Source organism: Homalodisca vitripennis, chromosome 2, assembly GCF_021130785.1.
Source record: "Homalodisca vitripennis isolate AUS2020 chromosome 2, UT_GWSS_2.1, whole genome shotgun sequence".
NCBI classification, from domain to species: domain Eukaryota; kingdom Metazoa; phylum Arthropoda; class Insecta; order Hemiptera; family Cicadellidae; genus Homalodisca; species Homalodisca vitripennis.
In genome coordinates, this window is record NC_060208.1 from 26,912,047 (window position 1) to 26,938,924 (window position 26,878).

Genomic DNA, 26,878 nt, shown 5'->3' on the forward strand with positions numbered 1-26,878 from the left:
GCGTGGGGTGCTGACTAATCTTCAGTCCTGTTCATCTCCTGCCCAACAGGAAGTGAAAGTTCTTGGCCTCCATTAGTCACCGTGAAACAGTTCGTTCTTGTAACCTTGTGCAGTAACTGACCACAACGAGGGCACCAGTGTTTAGGGAAATCTTTGTTTCACAAGAGCAAGGTTTTGTTCTAACCGGACAAGATGAGTCAGCCTCTCATTGAGGTTCAGAGTATTGGGGCTCTCTGCGACTGAGTGACCGTACCGAAGAAACCGACTCTTCTTCCCTACCAAACCGGTTACCCTATTAGGCATATAGAATACAAGTTAGCGGATATATAAAATACCATTATACACGTAAATCTTCCACTATCCCAAAAGTTCATGCGGTATTAAACATAATAAGAAATTAATTTTTATTATAGTAATTGCTTATTTATTTCTCATGTTTTGGTTTTGCACATTGCATTAATAACGATTGAGTTATACTATTGTATAACAACTGACTAGCTAGAATGCATGTTTGTACATAAGTTATAAAACCACATTCACAGTTCTATATTGTGTGAAACCGGCTAAGGCATTTTCAGCGGTCAACGTATCAATGTACGTGAAAGTAACCTGTATTATAATAATATTGTATTATATTATGAAGAACTATGGTTTTTTAAGTTTTACAAAGGGCAAATGCTTAAATTTTAGTTATTTACGTATGGTTGAAACCTAATTGTCGTTTTTTGTATTTTCTAACTAATTGTTTGATTTATCTATTAGCTCTTTCAGCTGCTTACATAACAAGTTATATTGGGGGGAGTTAACACACTAGGTGGCTTAGGAGGTATAAAATATCCTCTAAAAATAGAGGCTTGGAAATCTTATCTTGTGAAATTCTTGAGGTTTAAGACTTCAGAATTTTTTTCTCGATTAAAACTAACTACTGGGCACAATTTCGATGTTTGTCTTTGAAAACTTCGGGAGGGGCTTGAATCATCTGAGTCCCCCTTATATACAACCATCAACCATGAGCTGCTTTATAACTATTCATTCTTTTTATTTTATAATTTAAATTCATATTTACTGTTCTCTTATTATATTTCTTGTTTCAGCTCAAAGTTTATACTCCCACACGAGCTTTGCCTACTTGTATTTAATAATTCATCATATAACTAACCATTGTTTGTTTTATATTATTTTCAGATCTTCTCTTTTCTAGTGTACTGCATGTAATGGGTGTAAATTCACGTAAATTCGTTTAGTGAATACAAATTTATTATTAGTATTACCTATAACAAATCCGTATAAGTAAATTCGTTTTTCATTCAAGAAATATCACACATAATGACCAGTAAATGAACGAGTGTATTCAAAAGCGTAATAAAGCTCTGTGGTCATCCCAAATAACAAAACATAAGACTAAAATACGTCAAGTAAAACTTCAAACGCCATATTAAAAGTAAAAAAATTTAATTGAAATGCTAATAACATTGTGCTGGCGTTTAAATGACTATAACAGCAAAGATGACACAGTGAAAGGGTTTCTGCCTCACGCATGTTTACCCTTTTAGAGACACATAGATCATAATCCTTTCGAGGTCTTCCTCGAGGTTTACTATTGGCTTTTTTTCTCTTTTATAGGTGTTGCAAGTGTTCCTTGTACAGGTACTTCCTGCTGCAGCCGTGGGTTATATAAGTGTAGGCTATTGATTCAAAGCGCTACCGCTTCAACCCACATCCTACCACTAGTTTCCCATGTTAAAAAGATTAAATTTCTTCGGAAGTTTACTTGAACATTCTTGTAACTTTAGAACTGTATATATATATACCGTTATAAATGGATTTTTCACTCACTTTGTTCTTTTGAAAACAGAATTTCCACACAGTAGAAATTTTTTATTTGAAGTTTTTGACAACACAAAAAACCGGTTATTTACCTGAAGAAGAGATCAGATTGCAGATCTCGAAACGTAGTGTTACTGATTTTTTGTATCACTTAACGATGGCAAATGTCCGGAAAAATCCTTTTTCCTTCACAATAGGAATTATTGATTAAAATGTCAAAATCAGAAAAAAGTACGTTTAATTAGTAAAGTCAGAAACATAAGCAGACGCGTTTGATGTCAAAATGTAAAGGAATTATGGTACGAACGTTTAATACAAAATGATGTTGTATGTGTTTTAGTGCTCACTCAAAGTTTAATTACCTGTAACCACATATGTAAAAGTTTGTTCTTTGTAATCAAAAATGTTTCATATATTATTCGTGATAAATTAGTGTATCATAATTGTAACTATTAGTGGTTTACCTTTGCTTTAAACATACATTGCTGTGATATGAACAATCCTGTATTATTTATTTACGATAATGCATTAATTTGAGACAGTGATTTTGGTACTGATGAGGCTAGCAAACCGTTATCTAATACCGTCATCTTATCGTAAATACATTCCTCAAATTTGAACAGTTGACTGACCCCTATTTTGTCATAAATCATGTAAAACTATCTTATATTTAGTGGTTTATTGTCTTCTATTTACCTGTCTAATATCCTAAATTATAATGTACTGAAGTTTTAATTTTTGTTCATTGTCGCTGGACTGTGTGTCACTTCCAAAAATCTGTGTCCTTTCCCAAATTCTAAGGAAAACAACTGAACCCGAGGAACGGCTTAGGCTTCCTCAAATAAAATTGGTGCAGTGGTAATTTGAGTTATGTATTTAGGTAGTGTATCATATGTAGTTATGTATGTATTATGTGTATGTACTGCCATCTATTCCATTTTGAAAGCTGTTACAAATAATACATCAACTTTTGATATTAATAATAGTGCTCTTGATATATTAACATGTGGTTTTTCACCAAACACATTTCATCATAGATGTTTATGTTTGATTTTAACCTAAATGGATTATCGCTGAGATATGACTTATTGAATAATTATCTTGAATTGTCCGCCAATCCCTAATCCTCACTTTACTAAATAACTTTTTTTAACAAATTCGGAATAGCTATAAAACATGAGTGCACATACTTTATTTTGCTCACTTTACGTAAGACTAAACTTGTTGTAAACGGAAAAGTTAAAGTTTCGCGCAATATCATTATAATTAAGTTTTCTTAAATATAATGATGGTTTAAGGTTTCTTACATATCATAACGGTTTAAGGTTCCTTAAATATCGTAATGGTTTAAGATTTCTTACGTATCATGATGGTTTAAGGTTTCTTAAATATCGTAATAGTTAAAGGTTTTTTAAATATCATAATGGTTTGAGGTTTCTTAAACATCATAATGGATTAAGGTTTCTTACATATCAAATATTTTAAGGTTTCTTAAATATCATAATGGTTTGAGGTTTCTTAAACATCATAATTCTCAATATTTGATATCTAAGAAACCTTATTCTTACATATAAACTATTTTAAGGTTTCACAAATATCATAATGGTTAGGTTTCTTAATTATCATGAAAGATTCAGTTTATTGAAATAGCATGACAGTTTAAGGTTTCTTAAATATCATTATGGTTAAAGGTTTATTATACATTATATTATTCTTGTTCATTACATTACATATTCTTAAATATCATTATGGTTTAAGATTCCATAAAGGATCATGATGGTTTAAAATGTATTATATATCATTATGGTTTAAGATTCCATAAAGGATCATGATGGTTTAAGATTTATTAATATCATTATGGTTTAAGATTCCTTAAAGGATCATGATGATTTAAGGGTTTTACATTATTTGAGATTTTCGTGGGATGAATTCAACCTGCTTCGTGCTGCCTGCTGTTGTTTATATATATACTCTAAATGAGGTGAGAAAATCACAGCAGAAGTGATTAGGATCGAGATTTGCATATAAACTGAATGAATTAATAAACAGCGAGTAGGCTATACCGACATACCACGAGGGATACTGCGTGTGTTGGTGTGTAGGTTGAGCTATGATAAAACATCTGTGAGTAGAGCACTTATGGTGCATAGCACATATTCCCTATACCAAAAAAGTAAAAAAAATCTCTGCTCCTTTGAGAAAGTTTTACTGAGCACAAAATGAGAACCCTCAGAATATTTTGCCTACAAATTACAGCCCTAGACTTTACCCTAAACTTGAGAACAAAATAATGTACCCTATACTTCTATTGGTGACCCTTCACTTCTATGGAGTCATAAGTCTTTGAAGATTATAGCCTACACGGCTTTATATCTGTATGGTTATGTAAAGAGCACGTCCTACATAAAAGTATATGAATTAGAAACACAAATTGGCGGCGGTAAATTCTAATGACGTATTGTATGTTGTATTGAATGTACTAAACGTGCCTTAGATAGGTTCGTCAGCCTCTTTCAATAATAACTACATTTCAATCCATTTCACCAATTTTCACGTAGTAAATATATGTTTTTTGCTTTTTCTATCTTAATTAATTGCAACACGGGTATCACATGTACCTGGTAGCAATAGTGCTAGTATTGTATATACCGATTTAAGCAATTTAAAAAAATTTTTACGCTTATCAATTTTTTCAAAGTCTAGGTTTCGAGATAGCAACATTTTTTTGAAAAATATATAGCTATTACGTAAATATTGTCGAGCAACGTGTTTAGATCATTTAAATTAGAACTTGTTCTTTAAGTTTTTTATGTATATTGTGAGGTTTTACGAAAGAGACTATAGAAAGATTTTACTGACGTATAGCAGTAGAAACCTTAAGAGAGTTTACACGATTCTATTAAGAAACTTATAATTGTAGGCCACTATTTGTCAATGAGCCATAACTGTTTATAATGAGCCAACGTGATAGCTATACATCTTTTTGTGGTACATGATTTGATTATTAAAAAAATTAACAGTAAATTATCTAAAACGGTGGTATATTTATTGTATATTTAACTTTTTATCTCGACTATGGTCATATATAGAATTAAAATAATGTATTTAAAATCTTCATGATATTAGAAACAATTGCTGCGAGTTATAATTCTTCATAAATCTTGAAAGTTATCAAATACCCACAAAACTTTTAGCTTAGATCTGCGTTTGCAAATACTGAGATATTATTGCATTTTAAAATACCTGTAATTAATTAGGCGTAATTAAAACAATTCTGTACAAATTACCTTAAAGAATTATTAAATGGTCTATTTGGTATTTTAGAACAACAGTTTCACATGAATAACGCCTTTTTCCAAATCTGTCGGAAGGGAAGTTTGATTATTTTTTATAAGGTATCAATTATATTTAAAGAATAGAAATCGTTAGCGAGGTGCAGTTTAGATACAAAAGGCGACATACCGTAAATATTTAAACCGTATTGGTACAAGACCAATATACTCAATTAACTTGAAATTGGGGGTTGTAACTAGATTCTTGAAAGCTTTTTTGATTTAACTTAAAAACGCTTTGCTAACTTCCTCCTTCGAAATTCAAGTTGATTTTGCTCAGCAACAATTGGTCAGTTGAAAGCCTAATTAATAATACATGATAATGTATAATATATTTCATTATAGTGATACGTGTTGTAATAAGAGAGTTTATTCATTGCTAAAAATACAATTGGTATCAAACGGAGATAAATATATTGTCCCTGGGTGCTGGAAGATATATTATATGACAATCCAAAAGGCAGTTAAAAACCATACCATTTGTGGCTCAATTCTGTGGATATCGTTGATTTGACATCGAAAAGTTATGTAAAGAAATCGTTTCAAATCAAATATAGTAGCTAAAATAAAATAATCTTCAAAATAAAGTTTGGCTTCCCAGAAAAAAAAAAAAAAAAATATATATATATATATATATATATATATATATATATATATATATATATATATCACCAATAAAAATATATATTTATATAAATATATATATATATATATATATATATATATATTTATCACCAATATATATTTATATAAAATATATATATATATATATATATATATATATATATATAAAGTGTAGATTTCACAAATTCCATAAAAAGTCAATATTGTGCTAGAATGAGAATTACTGTGAGTGAAAAAAGCATTAAATAACTTATCAGTTAAAAGTGTAATGATCATATAATACTATAAATAATCCCATATAAAGGTTAAACAACTTCGCGTTAACACATCGCATAGTAAACTAATTATATAAAGTTAAACAGTGAGTAAATACACAAATTTAATACTTGCAGTAATTAAAGCAATCCATAAAAATAATTAAAAACGATCACAAAATATGCACTACAGACACTGGTTGGTTAAAACAAATTAACAGCAAACAGAACGATTGTGAACAGAGTGGCGCACAGAGTAATAATAACACAAAATAGAGAGGTTGTATCAATATATCATGCAACGTACAGTGCAAGGTGCGGCTAGACTGGCGGCCGGGGCAATACTGCAGGCTGGAGCTGAAGACGGCCGTAGCACCAGCAGCGAAAAGTTGGCGAATCTGGAACCGGAACCTGATACACAACGGAGGAGTCAATCTGCACAGTTAGGTGGCATTGGTTAAATAGTATACAATATTTTTTCTGTTCATAGAACATATAAAATGCATAGAAAATTCACAATATTAATATCGATATCCGTTTAAAAGGTATTAAATTAAATTCATAATTAACACGATATTAAAAATACATTCATGGCTAATTTATCACGGTTCCATCCAATGCCAGTAGTTTGTTTACTAACTAAAATATTCGTTTAAACTACATAACCCATTCACTAGAAGGAGAGGTCTCAGTTTTGATTCCAACAAAACCAAAATTTTCCAATTTTAACAGATTATGGCTGGTGATAGATTATACAATTACTGGATTATACAATTAATTATAGATTACTGGACTTGTGTATATTTTTTTCAATACGATTAATCTACTGCTCAATCAAATAGTATTAATTATATCTTGCATTATCTAAATACATAATAATTTAAATAGTGTTAAGGTTATTTAACAAAAAATTAAACTGGAAAGAGACACAAGAATAATGAATGACGCCTTCTCGTTGAAAATGTAGTCGACCTCCACACCTTCCCTTGCCTTTTAAGCCGCAAAATAGTTTCAAGGTTCGTTTTTAGTATAAAATTCTTTCCATAGAAGCCTCGACCGCAATACCGCAGAACAAAAGAATATTATCAGCAACGTGTCTTATCACAGGCTAAGCTTTAGAACAGTGTTATCGCTACAGGATAAACTAGTAGTAAACTTGATTAATAATTACGATAAGACTGTTTCTTGTTGTTGAGATAATGCAGGAGATATACACGTATTTCTGTAAAAGATTAGAAGCTCTATTATGCTAATATGTGGTCAATATAAAAATCTATGTGATTCCATATAAAAGGTACAACGTCTGTTAGTAATGTTTATTTTTCATATCATTAAATCCGAATCCTAATAATATTATAAATGCGAAAGTGACTTTCTTTGTTTGTTTTGTTTTCACGCGTAAACTATTTAACCGATTTTACTAAAATTTTACATGGACATTCTAACGGCCCTTGGTATGAATATAGGCCTATTCTTATTACGAAAATCCCTCTGGACTACGCCCCACTGGTCTTTTAAAGTAGCAACAAATCCCATCTTGGCCTCTAAATTTGCGTAATATTATTTAAAAGAGCCTGTCTAATGTAATCTATTGTTCTATGTAAACAATGGTTTTGTGACAGTACAAACATATGATTAATTCATTTATAATCACTATTTTCAAATTGTTTACAGTCATAGTGTGTAAATTCATAAGAGTCATTGTTTTAGATTTCAGCAATTAGTTAAGAAAATTTTCTAAAATATAAGATGGTCAGAATTTTCGCCAAAGACTTCTTTTGAAGCAGTCGGAAACAACTATGCTAGATGTACGTTCCCTTTACTATTATTTTGAACTAATGTACCAATTCCAGATCTAATTCTTCTAAAATGCTAAAAATATTTTTCAGTTTATATGGAAAGAAACCCGCAAATAATGTCAATATTAATTTACTTTATAACTGTATATTTTAGCAAATATTTATTATTATATATAAAGGACAAAGTTATGACCTAACTTTTACTATAAATATAAGGGCTGTTATCAAACCCGCCTTAGTTGTCTTTTGATAGAAGTAGGCTTTTCTTCTCTGTGATATAGGCTATTTTCTTCGTCGGGAAACAAGGCAAAATAAACTATGGAACAAAAAGTACTAAGAACGAAATAAATTACAATGGCAATGGTAACAAGGCAAACTCAATATTAGCGTCGGAAACAGAATTCATTAGAATCAGCCGTGGTTACGTGCACCGCCTACGAAATTTGGTGCGAAGCCGCGGGTAACTGCTAGTACACGCATACTCAACACTTAATGAATTAATTTGTAGATCATATATTAGAAATGGATTCCATTTCCATTCTGTAAAACAAATATAAACGCATTATTTCTAAAGAAAAACATGGCACTTTTCATATTCATATTGCAACGGTTCATATCTTAGTCTGCAACAATCGTACTCTTAAAAGAAGTGGAATAACTGACTAACTATAACTTTTTCTCGTGTTCTTTGCGAGAAAATCTGTTAAGACTGGTAGATTGTCTTTAAAGTAGATTTCAGACAGTTCACCTTGTGCATTCATCTTTATGGCGGAATTTTTCGAAAATGGGGTTAAAAGTGGCGAAAAAGACTTTAATTTTGTTTAAGCTGAAGTTCATTCGCAATTCCCATCCCGTAATATTTTCAAATTAGAGGCAATTCACACATTTGTACTGTATATTTTGTCTGATTTTGCACAGTCTTAATCTTTTTGACGAAACTGTAGACTTTAAAAACGTTGTAGTAACAGACTTTCCAATATCTCTTATGTCGTTGAGGGAGCAGCCGTCCAAATTTTCAAAACAGGAATATTAATACAAGTACATTATGAACTATTAAGCATCGTAAGGTAATACCAAAAATAAGTTTTAGATTACTCGAGCCATTTACAACTTTTGTTCTTAGATGTATTGATTTATCATAAAATTTCATGATGATGACCAGATTTGAATTGTATAGAATAACATACCAGCAATGCAAATATAAACTATGACTACTGCATTTTCCGACAAATTTTGAACGAAACTAAGTATGAAAATATAACAACTGTTTTGGGTAACCTCACACATTATCGATTTTCAAGATGGGAATTTCTATTTTGTAAAATTGTTTTACAGCTATTATACAGTGCAGATTAAGTCATTTAAAAAGTTAAGTTCTGGAAAACTATATTTTGGTATAAGCTATTAGTATAATGGACTTTGAGTATTCAATAACCAATCATTGGATTCAAGCAAGAGTTTGGTCCCCCATTTTGAATAATTTTATTAAATTCCGGTGTTTTATATTGTAAATAGTTTAATACAAACAATTATGTACAAATTAACACAAACAGTGTCACTTTAAATGGACTCAAACATTACACTTCACGCAAATAAATGTTAAATAATAACATGTTACATTTAACGTTGAATTTGAATTGAACTAACGGAGATAGTAACAGTTTTTAAAGACCAAAAATAGCTATATACAGTACCGATTAATGTTAAACTAACGTACATTATTTTAAATATCGTAAAGTTAGCAAGCCAGATGATTTCAAATCAAATCTAATCACGTTTATTTCTACAAAAAATTAAAGACAAAGTAGATCTTTATATTCAATAGGATAACAATGTAGCATTTGGATATACAAAAGTATTCTAGAAAACACTTCAAAATACATAACATTAAATAATTAAAGCTAAATTATGTAAAGAAGCCTTATATCACAAGAAATAAATCTATGTAATGAAATAAAGAGAAAATATATATATATATATATATACATATAGACACTATTCACGCGATCTAGCAAAACCAGACAGAGATTTATTAAGCACAGCACACCTGTTGAATGTCTTAACTTAACCTGAAAAAGGGTCATTTTCAACATCATGATTCTAACAGTTTTGCAACGGCTATACTTATAGCCGACACTGTTATCCCGTATTAGGTCTTAAATTGATCATAACTAGCCTACCAGCCTACCAGTTCCATTCGTCATTAGCTACTAGTCATCATCTACGTACAAGTGTTCTATCCTCGAGCCGAGAAAGGAAACTCATCAGTTTCATCTTTATGTCTTGCTTATATAGTTTTTACTCATCGTGTCTATATCTTGGCCATCGAAGAAGCTGGTGAAAATTTGCCCAACTATTAAAGTAAGACGATACATATATCGAAACTCCCTCTGGATTTTTAAATCAAAATAGTTTTGGCAAAATGCTTTGTTAAATTTTTGCGTTTGGACTTTACGTATGTTTTCAAAATACATATATTAGATGACAAAGTATGAATGTTGAGTTTTGCTCTTGTTTACCTTTCTCTTAGTGAAGCGTCTGGAATTTGACACTGTCACAGACTTGATTCCATGTTCTTACTTAACAACAGCGAGTTTAGGAGATTAGTTTTTATTTAAAAACTCAGCACCTACAGGACATTTTCGTTAGAGCAATATTGTAAATTTTTAAACGCAAAAATATTACATTTTTATGGCTCTTAAAAGCCTTATATAGCTTATATATCGAACAGGATAATTCGTGTTCGAACTATCCTGCTGAAAGTTAGGCTGAGCGTTAACACATTAATGACACCACACGGAAGGACATGCACCATCATCAAAGTCTTTCCTTATCATAGAAATTAAGGTTCATAGAAACTTGTAATTCTATCGTCTCGATATATCCTGCAGTACACAGACAGCCAGAGACACAGAAATTTGGCGAGCCCTTTCTGATATAACGCAATACATAACATATTTAAAGCCTATCGCGATTCGTTCTCAAGGTGTTGTCCAGAGAGACAGAGGGACATAATTAAGGTAAATTCTACCAGTGCCCTGCTTGTAGATTTTCCTAACGCCTAACATTTATTATTATGCACTAAAATGATAAATATCATAAGTAACTGGTCTGGGGGCGAGTTTAGAGTTCGTGTGTTGATTCTGTATTCGATTTCGTCTAGCACGGAAACTATCAGTAGTCATACGTACAGCAAACACTACTTCCCGTCTCGTATCGCGGGATATCATGTCATGTATCGTATATCAATATCATGTCACACCGGAACTAGTCAGAGACTCGTATAGGACTAAGTGCAGTGAAAGGTCTCCTCATCAGATTGGTCATCATGGTAGCTGCACCATAAGATCTCGGTAGGAGTCCGCTCCAACACCCCAACCGTACTAATTCTGAATATCATGTCACACCGGAACTAGTCAGAGACTCTTATAGGACTAAATGCAGTGAAAGGTCTCCTCATCAGATTGGTCATCATGGTAGCTGCACCATAAGATCTCGGTAGGAGTCCGCCCCAACTCCCCAACTGTACTAATCCTGAATATCATGTCACTCCGGAACTAGTCACAGACTCTTATAGGACTAAGTGCAGTGAAAGGTCTCCTCATCAGATTGGTCATCATGGTAGCTGCACCATAAGATCTCGGTAGGAGTCCGCCCCAACTCCCCAACCTGTACTAATCCTGAATATCATGTCACTGCGGAACTAGTCAAAGACTCTTATAGGACTAAGTGCAGTGAAAGGTCTCCTCATCAGATTGGTCATCATGGTAGCTGCACCATAAGATCTCGGTAGGAGTCCGCTCCAACTCCCCAACCTGTACTAATCCTGAATATTATGTCACTGTGGAACTAGTCACAGACTCTTATAGGACTAAGTGCAGTGAAAGGTCACCTCATCAGATTGGTCATCATGGTAGCTGCACCATAAGATCTCGGTAGGAGTCCGCTCCAACTCCCCAACGTACTAATCCTGAATATCATGTCACTCCGGAACTAGTCAGAGACTCTTATAGACCAAGTGCAATGAAAGGTCTCCTCATCAGATTGGTCATCATGGTAGCTGCACCATAAGATCTCGGTAGGAGTCCGCCCCAACTCCCCAACCGTACTAATCCTGAATCATGTCACTCCGGAACTAGTCATAGACTTATAGGACTAAGTGCAGTGAAAGGTCTCCTCATCAGATTGGTCATCATGGTAGCTGCACCATAAAGTCTCGGTAGGAGTCCGCTCCAACTCCCCAACCGTACTAATCCTGAATATCACGTCACTGCTAGAACTAGTCAAAAACTCTTATAGGACTAAGTGCAGTGAAAGGTCTCCTCATCAGATTGGTCATCATGGTAGCTGCACCATAAGATCTCGATAGGAGTCCGCTCCAACTCCCCAACCGTACTAACCCTGAATATCATGTCACTGCGGAACTAGTCAAAGACTCTTATAGGACTAAGTGCAGTGAAAGGTCTCCTCAGCTTCTTGTCTAAAATAAAGAAATATTTCAGGAAAAATCAGGTTTTTCTAGTTGGTCTAGTAAATCTAAAACTTGGCAAAACAGAGTCAAACATCACAGGGTAAACCGTGCTTGAAGGGTCTACTCATGGCCCTTTCCTTGCCTTGTTGACAGTATACTTCCTCTTAAGAGATGCACTTATCATGTCGCCGTATCGGTCTTGATCTGATAAGACGTAGGCGAAAACCCCAAAAAAAATGAAACTTTGACTACTCCAAACCAAACCATTGCAAATTGTACTTACGGTTCAGCAAGACATTCAATTCTACCGCGCCTTCCAAGAAGTAAATAACTAACTGCAACTCAACTATGAGGCCATAAGCCGTGTAACTAATCAATATTTACTGATAGGCTAATCTGAGCAACTGCGCTTTTAAACAAACCGGTTTTGCCTTATCTTAATGTTACTGGAACATTTTATCCAAACAATGATGACTGTTTCCTGATCCACGAATATTTCTTAAAAGTCTCTATTGGTGTTAGTAGAATTAAAAACTTTAAATTTTACAATTAAATCCCTCTAAGGGTTGAACATGCACTCGATAATTTTGTTTGGCAGTATTAAAAAAACATTGTCGATCGCATTCATGAAAAACTTTTTCTCGACTATTTTTAAACATAAACCGAGATCGAAGTGTTTTCTTAGAAACGCTAAACTATTATAACACAACTCTTTTACTTATACATTATTAACATCTCTTTGCGTCTTAGTCGTTCAAAGTTTCGAAAAGAATATTCTATATCTCTGTTATTATACTACATCGTAGATCAGAACAAAAAATAACTTTATAATTCTCCAGTATTTAGGAAATAATATGTTACTTACAGCGTTTATAGTATCTTAGGTTTTCAGATGATTGTAGCACATTTTTTCGATTTACACGATAGAATCCAAGCAATAGAAGAGATTACGTTCTCTAACGTAATTTCTAAATGATGCTACCAAAACAGTCCATACTTTAGAAACTACTGATACGTTTTTAAATATTTAATCTATAAAGTCTAAAGATGATGAATTGCACATTGTTTTGAAGAATTATAATTACTAACATGCCAATCAATAAAGAGGAGGAAGTTCATTAAAATCGAGACCTCCGATTTTATTTATATTTACTCAGATACCCAAACCATTGCAAACTGCATTTACGGTCCAGCAAGACATTCAATTCTACCGCGCCTTCTAAAAAGTAAATACTATGTAGAACACAACAACATCGCTGTTCTGCCTGAAGAAAAAAAGAAGGCGAATAATAAATATTATAATATCTCTTCTATCAAAACAAAAGTTGACTTTATTGCAGTAACGCGCGATTCGAGTACAATAATTAAAAACTTGAACTAATAAAAGGATACCAACTTATTTAATGAGTGGAGATTATGAGTGAGTGATGATTGTAATAAACGCCGCTCTTATTTATTCTGATTTGTTAGACGGAAAGATGAAGTAGTGTAAGACGACTAAGTAAAAAACATTCTAATGTTTTAATGGTATATTCTAACAAACACTATGGTTGCAAAATTAATGTGGAAAGTACAACAAGTTTAAAGGTCGGCTGTTCTAGTAGAGCCATCATAGTTGTAACCCAACATGTTATTGAGTTATTTTCTAAAACGAATAGGTTACATGTTGAATATGTGAAATATGAAATAAAGTGTGTGAATAGATATTAAAGTGTATATTTTAAATTAGACATGTCTCAAAATTCTCGACCATACCAGCTCTAATGTTAAAGACTTCGAGGTTTAACATTGTTCATGGGCTGCTGCCAGCACAGCCGGCGCTATCTATGAGCAAAACTGACAACTATTACCTCGCTAGCTCTTGAAGTACCGTAATGTTCCATGTACTACCGGCTGGGAGTTGTGGCGTGCTCCTGTAATCCAGCTTCTTGGAGGCCGGGTGATTGGATTCCTGCGGACCAAGGAATGCCTCGTACATCCAGGCGCTCGATGGGTCGGTCCCGCGCCGGGAGGGGTTGGCGCCTACTGCTAATGCCCAGGAGGAAATACTCCATATCCTGAGTTCCCCTTGCGACGCGACCTCCGCAGGACGACTTTCATCCATTTTGGAACTTTTTGGAGAAATTACTGCAAAATGTAGTCACAAAGAAGGGACATTCCAGATTTGTAATTCATTTCACACAACAAATTAATTAAATAGTTACTAAAATAAGTCTTATGTCGTGCGCAACATGCTAACATTAAAGTTCAATTTTTAAAATGCACTCAAAGTTTTAAACACTTATGGACGCGATTTATTTACAGTGAATAGCAAAGTTGAATATACATAGTTGGCATTTCAAAATTAGACATAGTAACGGTAGTAACACATGTAGCCGAGCTGTAAACTGGAAATTCTGCATGAACTTCAGCGAAGTAGCTAGTTCGTATTTTTTTATTGTAAGACAGTAGTTACTCGTAGCAGTAGACTATTGTCCAAAGCATTTCGATTGCCCCAAGCAGAGAAGCTGGGCAGGGGGGGAGACTGGTGATAAATTAACCCAGAATACGATAAGCCTATAATGAGTTGAACATGTCTTACAAGTCCATTAGTTTAATTAATTAGCAGATTTTTCCGTTTATTATCTGAGTAAAAATACGATTTTTTCAGAGTCTAATATGTTTATCAAGATTCCTCTTTTAACTAGGAATTGTGATATTGTAAAGCTTTAATTTAGTAAATATAAAGACACTGCAATATTTATCTACAGACATATTTGTACTGGCAATCGCGTACGAACTATGCTATTTGATTCAAAATAACAAATTCATAATAATTAAACACTTATGTAACGGTTGGAATAACCTATATTTTTACTGCTGATTCTAACAACATAGTTTGACTGTTATCATATGTTGATACTAAAATGTGTTTTTTTAGATTGAAACTTTTAACGATTGACAATCTCTTGGTCTCGCTGATATGCTTGATAACTAAGTTGATAAAGTGATGGCATTGCCACTACTGGTGACCTTGAACTGTTTCCAATATTCACTGCGCAACGCTTACTCATAAAGTAGTTATCTGGTAATACGCAAGGCAGCGCTAGCGTCTATGATAACAACTAGTTCGTCTGTTTGCAATCACAGTTGATTATGTGACAGCTGTTACTCTTCAATATGAATTAACCCTAAACTTTACACCATGTTACTTATAGTACTACTAGCTGTTTCCCGCGGCTTCGCACGCTTTTCGTAAGTTTTGCCCGCGTATGACCATTTCTGGTTGAAGTAAATTATATTTCCAACCCCGATGTAGATTTTACCTTGATGTCACGATCAAGAAAATATGTCAAAAATGTATTGTACATGCATAATGTATTTTATTACAAAGTGGTCTACCACTCAACCTTTAAGTTCAACCAAAAATTTAGTTTAGACAATTATACATCATAACTTAGCGCCTTCAAATAGTGTTTCACTGTTTAATATACGTATCTATCTCGTAATTGCAGGTTATAATGTGCAGGCGCTTTGAAAACTTTTCTTCATTTTATTCGTTTATATTCACGACATAAGCGAATAATTCAGATAATAACTATCCTATCTTCTAAGTTAGACTAAATTACGGATACATGTGAAATTTGATTGAAATTGGTTCAGTCGTTTTGGAGTTTATTGGCAACATACATCGTGACTCAAGATTTTTATATATATAAGAAGATTTCACGTGAACCGACTGTATTATTGAAATATTCAAACTGGAAATCCATGCATACAAATGTAGATAATGTCAAATTACATAAACTGTGAGTTGTCTTTGGAGATTCCAAGGGAGAGATTGTGATGCGAGACTACAATTTGTGAACTATAAATATATCCGATACCATCCTGTAATTACGAGAAGTCAGTATTATTAAAATCACGCAAAGCCCGCCGATGACAAATGTGGGGAGTTGGAGATACAGCTTTGACGTCATCAATACGTTATCCTATACAGACTACAATGTCTCAGCTTGCACTGAAAAAACGGAGTTATGAATGTTCTATAGAAACTGATTATACTATTCTTAAATGTCCAATGTCAGGAATTAAATCATTGTACTAACAAGCCGACATTAATATTATAATGAAATTTTAAACGGAACTGGAATCTAGTGAAAGAATAGGTAGCCTACCATTATTTCATAAAGTTTGGTGTAAATATAGACTTTGTATGAGTGCGTACTTCGATGTGTACCACATCGAGTTATTAAGCTTTCACAACCTAAATGAAGATATTATGATGCTGAGAGAAAAAGAGTTGACTGCTTTAAGAATGATGCACTTCGGTATTTTGTTGGGCCTACAATGTTCCGAATTTGAGAAGTCCCACAGTTTATGCTTATGAAGTAAATGTGATTTCTTTGGTACTTTACCGTATACCTGACAGTAAATATTTTGATATGTTTATTGAATGCATTAATAATATCTTGATGGCTTAACAAGTCTATCAACATCACATGCTACATGATGTTCATTGATCTATAAACCTAAAGTTATTTGGTCTATTATTTAAGGATGGTTCGAGTACCAATGGTAAGTCCCCGGGTGATATACAAAAATTTGACCTATATTGGGGTGAACTTCAATAATAATAGTAGCTACAGAATGTATATGGGACTAAGCATAATATTTTATACTATCTTAATATGTTAACAACAAAATAGCTAGAGATATATCATAGTTTAACAACACATAATGCAGCAAGAGATAAAGCCTATTAACCATAACTATTTTGTCTGCTAGTAACGTAAATTTATTAGAAGATTATAGAGTTATTTTAGCTTAGTAATATTATTGTTTATTTTCTTAATTCACTAATATTAGGAGTTCCGATGGTGAGCGGTCTAAAACGCCAGACTTTGGGTCTGTGCTTTGATAGAGCAGGTTCAATCCTGTCTGTGATCGTAGCACTTTTTATCAGTACCTTGTGCTTTATTGACTCTCCCCTTATTCTGATTGGTAAGATCCGATAGGCACAGGGATAAGCACATGTCAATGGCTCATGAGGACAGGGAGGGTAAGGCTTCAAAAGAGCCTTACTTAAAAATCCTATCCTTAAAAATAGAAATTTGCTGCACCATATTTTCTTGAAGTTCTGTTCTGTCCTCCCTATTTAACGAATGCATTGACAATTCCGTATTCCCTACATGTTAAAAAAAAGTAAAACATAGTTAGTTTTAACGCCTTTGTTTAAAGTCGTTAAAATAAGAACACCTTAACTGTAGTTCCGTGTCCATAATACATGTTCTTTGAAGTACAGGTAGTGTTGTATAATAAGACAGTTTGATTGTTTCAAAAAATTGTGTACTTTCAAACTGAATTTAAGCCTAATAGACACATCTGCAATGCTATTGTTAATGGTATGAAATAATGTATTAGTGAAGGTGTTAAAAATAAGGTTTTAGATCATTGATATACTGTCGTTTGTCAAAAGTTTTCAATGCAGTATCATACAATATATTACTGAGTATTTTAAATTACTATGGTTTGTATAAATCTGCTCTGACTTAATTTCAATCATATTTGTTAGGAAGGTATATGATGTCATTGTTTTTTTCTAAATTATATGCCTGTTTGGCAAGAGATCCGCAGGGTTCAATTTTGGGATCTCGTACATTCATACAGATAAATGAACTGATTGCACCTTCAAATAAAGATAACTTGTGACAATAATAGTATGCCTATGATTTGGTCAATTAAGTAAATTGTCACTTTTCCACTACAGCTTAGGGACGTTCTCGTCACTAATACTTTATCACTAAGTGTTAATGAATCTCAGAATTAATTCTGAACGTACTTAACATTTTTTAAGTTTTCAGAACTTCAGTACAATACACAATAGGAAGAGGTGGAAAGTGTTTATATTTCGTTTAAAAACGCATGTTAAAATATGTTTTCTGCTAAAACAACTTAAATCCTTTGTTCATGTAGATGTTTTTAAATCTGTTTACTTTGGCCGTGTTAAAAATCGCTATCCTGTGGTACAGTAGTGTGCTTTATTTTTGGTATTGTACAAGACTTTTTATTACAAAAAAAATTATGGTTGCCTGTAAAGTCGGTTTTACGGGCGAAGATTTTACGTGACAACGTCTTTTTCTCGGTAGAATATTTATTGATATGAATATTATTAAATTGCACAATAGGAACAAGGAATTGAATGAAAATAAGAATTGCACAAATTTTAACTATAGAAATATATTTTGTTTACTAAAACATTGTACATAATTTGAAATTAATTAAAATTTGTTATTGTAAATGGTAAAGTTGAATAAAACATTTACTAAAATTGGAATTTGAAATTCTTGCTAAACACAGTTAAATTCTAACTCCGCGCGTGGTGATTGGTCGGTTTAGTTCGTTTGTTTGGTCGCACTGTTATGACAGGTTAGAGGTTATAATTTGTTATTTTAAATGTTTGACTAGCAATACGCGCTGTTTCTTCTCAATCGACTGAATTACGATTGATTGCAGAGTGATTTAAACTAATAATTTACTTAACACTATCAACATTTGTCAATAGTATGACATAACTTATAAACTCAGTTTCTCAACTTTTGTGTCAATCTAACAATTAATCAATCAATCATAGTTTACGATAATGAAATATCAGTGTACAATTATTTACCTTTATTGTTGTAGTTGTTGTAAATGACGAATCTAAGCACTCCACATTTTCACGAATAAACATAGTTATCTGCTTTATCCCGTGCGGCGGACCCACAGTTATCTGCTTTATCCCGTGCGGATCCCGTGCGGCGGACCCACTGGACGGGCATCGTAACGTTACCGGGCGTTACACTTTTTCATGAGTGACTCCGAGCCGCAACCTAATTTAAGACGTTGTCACGTCAAAAAGAGAACTTTGAATTATTTTAATGGCAAGACTAAGTAAGCACTTGTTTCAGGAACTCGGTATATAAATCAATTCATTGTTATAACTAGAATTATTATTATATTAATTTATGTGCATTTCATACAATTAATTCTAACCATAGCCGTGTCACAAAATAAAATAATTTTATAAGCAGTGTAATTTTTATACTATTAAATTCTTTTGTGAGTTTGATATAACAATGAATAACATGTTACAAAATCATACTTTTTTGCATTTTAAATGATTTAAACGTAAATTATGTCTATACCATGTGATTTATATTCTTATAATATTAAAGAATTTATGACTGTGCAAAATTAAAAACCTTTAGAAGTAGTTTTATAAACTGCAATAAATTATGATTGTAATTTCATTTTTGATTTTATTTGATTGTAAGTCATAAATACATATAATAAAGTAACACTTAGAGGAATGTTATCTTAATAATACTACATAATATCAATATTAATCTGTACTTTACTATTTGTACCGTTATTAGGTAGCAGTTTAGTCATTAAATATTATTTGTTTTGTGGTTACGCTATGTGTTAAACTCGTTTTTGTGTGCGGAAGCTAGAGACTTTTTTCTCCTTCGTAGACAATAGTCTCTTCTCTAACTGAGAGGTTCAAATCCCGTGGAGGTTCCATTCAGATTAGACATGATATGCAGTGTCGAAGCCGGCATAGCTAGGTTCTAATACTTAAAAAGAAAAAAAAAATTATGGTTGCCTGTAAAGTCGGTTTTACGGCGCGAAGATTTTATTCTCACAAGATATCTTTTATTAGAAGGTGCAAACAGTTCATTTATCTGAATGAATGTACGAAATCCCAAAATTGAACCCTGCGGATCTCTTTGCTAAACAGGCATATAATTTAGAAAACAACAATAACATCATATACCTTCCTAACAAAATATGATTGAAATTAAGTCAGGGCAGATTTATACAAAACCATAGTAATTTAAAAAGCTCAGTAATATATTGTATGATACTGCATTGAAAAACTTTTGACAAACGACAGTATATCAATGATCTAAAACCTTATTTTTAACACCTTCACTAATACATTTATTTCATACCATTAAACAATAGCATTGCAGATGTGTCTATTGGGCTTAAATTCAGTTTGAAAGTACACAATTTTTTGAAACCAATCAAAACTGTCTTATTATACAACACTACCTGTACTTCAAAGAACATGTATTATGGGACACGGAACTATAGTTAAGGTCTTCTTATTTTAACGACTTTAAACAAAGGCGTTTAAAACTAACTATGTTTTACTTTTTTTTAACATGTAGGGAATACGGAATTGTCAATGCATTCGTTAAAATAGGGAGGACAGAAACAGAACAGAACTTCAAGAAAATATGGTGCAGCAAATTTCTATTTTTAAGGGTAGGATTTTTAAGTAAGGCTCTTTTGAAGCCTTACCCTCCCTGTCCTCATGAGCCATTGACACGTGCTTATCGCTGTGCCTATCGGATCTTACCAATCAGAATAAGGGGAGAGTCAATAAAGCACAAGGTACTGATAAAAAGTGCTACGATCACAGACAGGATTGAACCTGCTCTATCAAAGCTCAGACCCAAAGTCTGGCGTTTTAGACCGCTCACCATCGGAACTCCTAATATTAGTGAATTAAAGAAAATAAACAATAATATTACTAAGCTAAAATAATACTCTATAATCTTCTATAAAATTTACGTTACTAGCAGACAAAATAGTTATGGTTAATAGGCTTTATCTCTTACTGCATTATGTGTTGTTAAACTATGATATATCTCTAGCTATTTTGTTGTTAACATATTAAGATAGTTATAAAATATTATGCTTAGTCCCATATACAATTACGTAGCTACTATTATTATTGAAGTTCACCCCAATATAGGTCAAATTTTTGTATATCACCCGGGGACTTACCATTGGTACTCGAACCATCCTTAAATAATAGACCAAATAACTTTAGGTTTATAGATCAATGAACATCATGTAGCATGTGATGTTGATAGGACTTGTTAAGCCATCAAGATATTATTAATTCATTCACTAAACATATCAAAATATTTACTGTCAGGTATACGGTAAAGTACCAAAGAAATCACATTTACTTCATAAGCATAAACTGTGGGACTTCTCAAATTTCGGAACATTGTAGACCCAACAACATACCGAAGTGCATCATTCTTAAAAACAGTCAACTCTTTTTCTCTCAGCATCATAATATTCTTCATTTAGGTTGTGAAAGCTTAATAACTCGATGTGGTACACATCGAAGTACGCACTCATACAAAGTCTATATTTACACCAAACTTTATGAAATAATGGTAGGCTACCTATTCTTTCACTAGATTCCAGTTCCGTTTAAAATTTCATTATAATATTAATGTAGGCTTGTTAGTACAATGATTTAATTCCTGACATTGGACATTTAAGAATAGTATAATCAGTTTCTATAGAACATTTATAACTCCGTTTTTTCAGTGCAAGCTGAGACATTGTAGTCTGTATAGGATAAACGTATTGATGACGTCAAAGCTGTATCTTCAATTCCCCACATTTGTCATCGGCGGGCTTTGCGTGATTTTAATAATACTGACTTCTCGCAATTACAGGATGGTATCGGATATATTTATAGTCCACAAATTGTAGTCTCGCATCACAATCTCTCCCTTGGAATCTCCAAAGACAACTCACAGTTTATGTAATTCGACATTATCTTACATTTGTATGCATGGATTTCCAGTTTGAATATTTCAATAAAAATTATGGTTGCCTGTAAAGTCGGTTTTACGGGCGAAGATTTTACGTGACAACGTCCTTTTTCTCGGTAGAATATTTATTGATATGAATATTATTAAATTGCACAATAGGAACAAGGAATTGAATGAAAATAAGAATTGCACAAATTTTAACTATAGAAATATATTTTGTTTACTAAAACATTGTACATAATTTGAAATTAATTAAAATTTGTTTATTGTAAATGGTAAAGTTGAATAAAACATTTACTAAAATTGGAATTTGAAATTCTTGCTAAACACAGTTAAATTCTAACTCCGCGCGTGGTGATTGGTCGGTTTAGTTCGTTTGTTTGGTCGCACTGTTATGACAGGTTAGAGGTTATAATTTGTTATTTTAAATGTTTGACTAGCAATACGCGCTGTTTCTTCTCAATCGACTGAATTACGATTGATTGCAGAGTGATTTAAACTAATAATTTACTTAAACACTATCAACAATTTGTCAATAGTATGACATAACCTATAAACTCAGTTTCTCAACTTTTGTGTCAATCTAACAATTAATCAATCAATCATAGTTTACGATAATGAAATATCAGTGTACAATTATTTACCTTTATTGTTGTAGTTGTTGTAAATGACGAATCTAAGCACTCCACATTTTCACGAATAAAACATAGTTATCTGCTTTATCCCGTGCGGCGGGACCCACAGTTATCTGCTTTATCCCGTGCGGATCCCGTGCGGCGGACCCACTGGACGGGCATCGTAACGTTACCGGGCGTTACACTTTTTCATGAGTGACTCCGAGCCGCAACCTAATTTAAGACGTTGTCACGTCAAAAAACAGAGATTCGAACCTAAAACAGAGCTTCTATTTTGTGATTTCTGACGTTTTTATTCAACCCTACGCCCTTGAAAAAAAAAAAAAACAAATGTCCCAATAATAATTGGACAAGCAATGGATATTAGTGTAATGGTAAAAATCAATAAATGGCTCTATAGTACTCAATATAGGTATTTAAGGATAAATTTTGTTCATAAAAAGGACGTGACAGTTAGTTTAGACTTTTCTATGCAGGTAGATGAAAAGTGACACTGTATATAGTTATAAAACCAATTGTGAATATTTACGCTTGTAGACATTGGGAATAGAACAGCTGTGGTGGATTTACTAAGAGTGACGGCTACGTTACGAACGTCATATATCAACAATAACAACTGCTGTTTGATTTCTAGGTTATGTTGTATTTACTGTTGTGTATGAATATAGCTTATGTATTATGAATTATATTACTACATCCAGTATTTATAAAACATAGAACCAAAATTACAAGGTCACAGCAATCAATTATATTATATTGATATTGACGTAAGTGTATAATTAATAATTTCTCACAGCTTAGTGTTAACACTACCAAATGTTAATGACGCTAGGGATTGGAATTTTTATTCAACTAGTATAAGTATTAAAATACATACAGATAATCGGAGGATGCACTAAAAATTGTAATTTCCTAATATACTGAGTGATGTAAAAATATTGGTGGTCTCAGGCTTTGTTGGTTTGTTCATGGAGAATCAGCCCATTAACAAGTAGTTTTATAATTCACTTTAGTTAGCTCAGGATCGATTATAATGACCAAAATAAATGATGTTTTGTATTATACTGTCAATCCAATGCAAGTTCACGCTTATGTTGGCATGTTTCGAAGGTTAACCTTCATTGTTGTAGCCGTGGTTGGATAACCTCTATTTTGTTGACTCAAGTCAACAACAGTCAAAAACTTGTTGAACGAGTTCCAAACATTGATATATTTCAACAAAACTAAGAATTAAAAATTATTACTAAATAGTCTACATCTTGTGTTAACTTAAACTCAGTCGGATATTGTTAAGTACCTTTTTATGTAAATTACTGTCTGTTGTATTTGTTTATCCAGGTCAAAGACTACCAAGGACCTGTTTTTGACCTGGTAGTAACTTTAACATTCAGATATCCCAACAATATCTTAGACCAAATATATATTACAATATTTTTTTATTATTTACATAGCTTAATATCTCTCTACAGGATGAAAGTGAAATTTTCGGACGTGAATCCATTTTTGTAATTTTCTTTAAAGTTGTGAAGGGTAGGTAGACTAAATAAGTGGACCCGGTTTTTCATATCAATATTGACAAATGATATTGCTTAATTATTACTATGAGCATAACCAACAGATACCGATTTTCAAACAATAACTAACTTGTATAAACTCTAAAAACTTTTTCGTATAGTAAACGTATTGTTTTTATAGACAATAACAGACAGTCGAAAGCTCGTGGAGAACCGTGAAACGAAGTTTAAAAAGTGGGATATCAGCAGACCGACTTGCGGATATTCTCTGTGAGTATTTGTATAGAAGAGAAGTACGGTTTTCTAGAGAGAATGCTTTCAACAACTTCTTGAAAGCACCCTAGAGAAAACATATAACTAGTTACACATGTTTCATATTTTCTGTTAAATAAGTGTTTGTTATGTTATCGTTTCTTTATTGTTTTTGAGTTTTTCTTATTTCCAGTTCTAATTGTTTGTTTGATCGTTATAGCTTTTATTTATTTATGAGATTGTCACTGTGTATTATATTAATTATTTAAATTTCAAACATGATTGTTATTATGACTATAGACATGATTGATAGACTTGTATGCGATCTACGAATATTAAGTATCAATGATTATAAAAATCGGGTCCGCTTATTGTACTCTACCCCTTGTAAAGAGTTTGAACAATATGAATTTCAATGATGTGTAATTAACAAGGATGTTTTGTTTATTAGTTTAAATAGTTTTATGTGATGAATTATACCTTGACTAATATTTTGTTTTATTCAGTTGTAGTTAATAATATCAGATGTAATTTTTTTTATATAATATTTTTAATGATGCCTATTTTAAACCTCAAAGTTCTGGTAAAATCTTTTGTAGTGGCACACACACTTTAGGCCTTCTGGCAATATATTTTTGAATAGGCTAATTATTTAAACCATAACAAATGCTCTAATTGTTATAGCCTAAATTAGATATTTTTTTTTTTCAAAATAAGTTATAGAATAAAGTGAAAATTCTTTAAAATTGTTCAAATTTGTTTTTCAAATGTTTTTTTTCAAAACCTTTGTAAATAGCTATACTAATTTATATTACAATTATGTCCCATAAATTTAATAACCTTATAGCAATAAATCCAAAATATATACCTTCTATTAAAAATGTTATGCTTATTTCAGAAATTATAGTTTGGGTAAAGTATTCTGAAAAAGTATTTGTTTTGTTAATTTATATATATACATCTATCAGCTGTCTTCCTACAGACTTAATTTGGAGTAATAAAATTTGTCTGACACATTGTATTATGCAGTGTTATTTATTCAAATGAATGCACACGCTGGTAATCAACAATTATACTTGCAAGTACACGTTAGAATTGTTTTATTTATATTTACATAACTTAAGATGCTACTAAAGATAAACGTACAAGGTTGGGACTCCCTGCAACCCGATTGGCACACATACCAACTCACCACTGCAGGTTTTCAAACCTGATTAGCAATTCTTTGTTTGAAGTTTGTTTATGATGATGGAAGGATTGTGAAGGAAACAGGATTTTCCTGACATTTGCCATTGTTCAGTGATACAAAAAATCAGTACCGTAACACTACGTTTCGAGATCTATTATCGATCTCTTCTTCAAGTAAATAACCAACCTAACACATAATTACAAACTAGGTTAAAATAAACAAATCATACCAGAGCGTTTGTGACAGTGTAGGTCAGGAATCACAACCACCATGTTGTGGGTCAACTTCACTAACTCTAAAACATGCACTTAATAAAAAACACAACACTAATTATTGAAACTGAACTGAAGAATACAGGTCACAATCGGTCTGCATTCGCCAACCAACCGCCTACGACTGACCTTCCACCACCGACCAATCACCTAACAATCGTAGATGAAGTGTCCTAATTGATACAAACATAGCAAAGTAAAAAGTATGTTCAAGTTGCACTAGATTATGTACATGCAAACCTGCTATTCCCTTTGTTTTTCAACAGAAACAAGAAGGACCCGATTGTGACTGAGAAGTGCGAGCGTGTGCCAGCATGCCATACATAGTGGTACGAGGAACGCTGGGCATGGCCAACACTCGAGTTTACGGTCTGGGCGACCATGAGATCAGCGAGATCAAGGGCCGGCTGCGGTTCGTGTCCAAGGACGAGACCAAGGATGAAGTGACTCTCTACAACTCTGTAGTGTTTGTGCTGAACCAGCTGGAGTACCACTTCGGTTACAGAGTGATCACATGTACATGTCAGGGTGACATGGTACAACCCATGTGGACCATGTCTAGGCCTATGATTATGGCGTAATCACTCACTAGACTGTACATGGTACAGTTCCATTTGACCCTTTGGGTTTCACAGTTCACTCCTTTATCCTAAGTGGTGATGGTAAAGGGTTAAAGTAAAAACATTGTAAACGTGTTTAATAAAATACTGAATCAATTTTTCAGTACAGCAGTGCTTTAGGAGACCTATGATATAATAACTTACATTGATGTATAATAACTTATTGATTAATAACATACAATATATAGTGAATTATGACAATTTATTATTAGATTGTGCTTATAATGTAAGAGATGTTAGTTATAAATTTTTGTGTGTGTCCATTTATTATGAAGTGTATCTTTATAAAATGTGTTTTTTTAAATCTGTTTGTGATCCTGTTATTTAATTATATGTTAGTAATTTTATGCTAAGCTGAAAATCTTTCTTCACTTGTTAAGTAACTTTGAATATAACTTATTAAGCTCTACAAAATGTTAATTTGTTTTGTGTAAATTAAAATTGTGTTGCTTGATTAAAAGTAAATGAGATCATTGTC

General features: G+C 32.6%; 1 protein-coding gene across 1 annotated transcript in view; it reads right to left on the reverse strand.

The window, feature by feature from the left end:
* Positions 1 to 12,640, reverse strand: part of LOC124356225 — a 47,344-nt gene extending 34,704 nt beyond the window's left edge. Inside the window, exons 1-2 of the mRNA XM_046807410.1 lie at positions 12,591 to 12,640; positions 6,345 to 6,472 (exon numbers count right to left, since the gene is read on the reverse strand). The gene's annotated coding sequence lies outside the window, so the exon portion shown is untranslated. The remainder of the gene's footprint in view (positions 1 to 6,344; positions 6,473 to 12,590) is intronic.
* Positions 12,641 to 26,878: the final 14,238 nt, after the last annotated feature.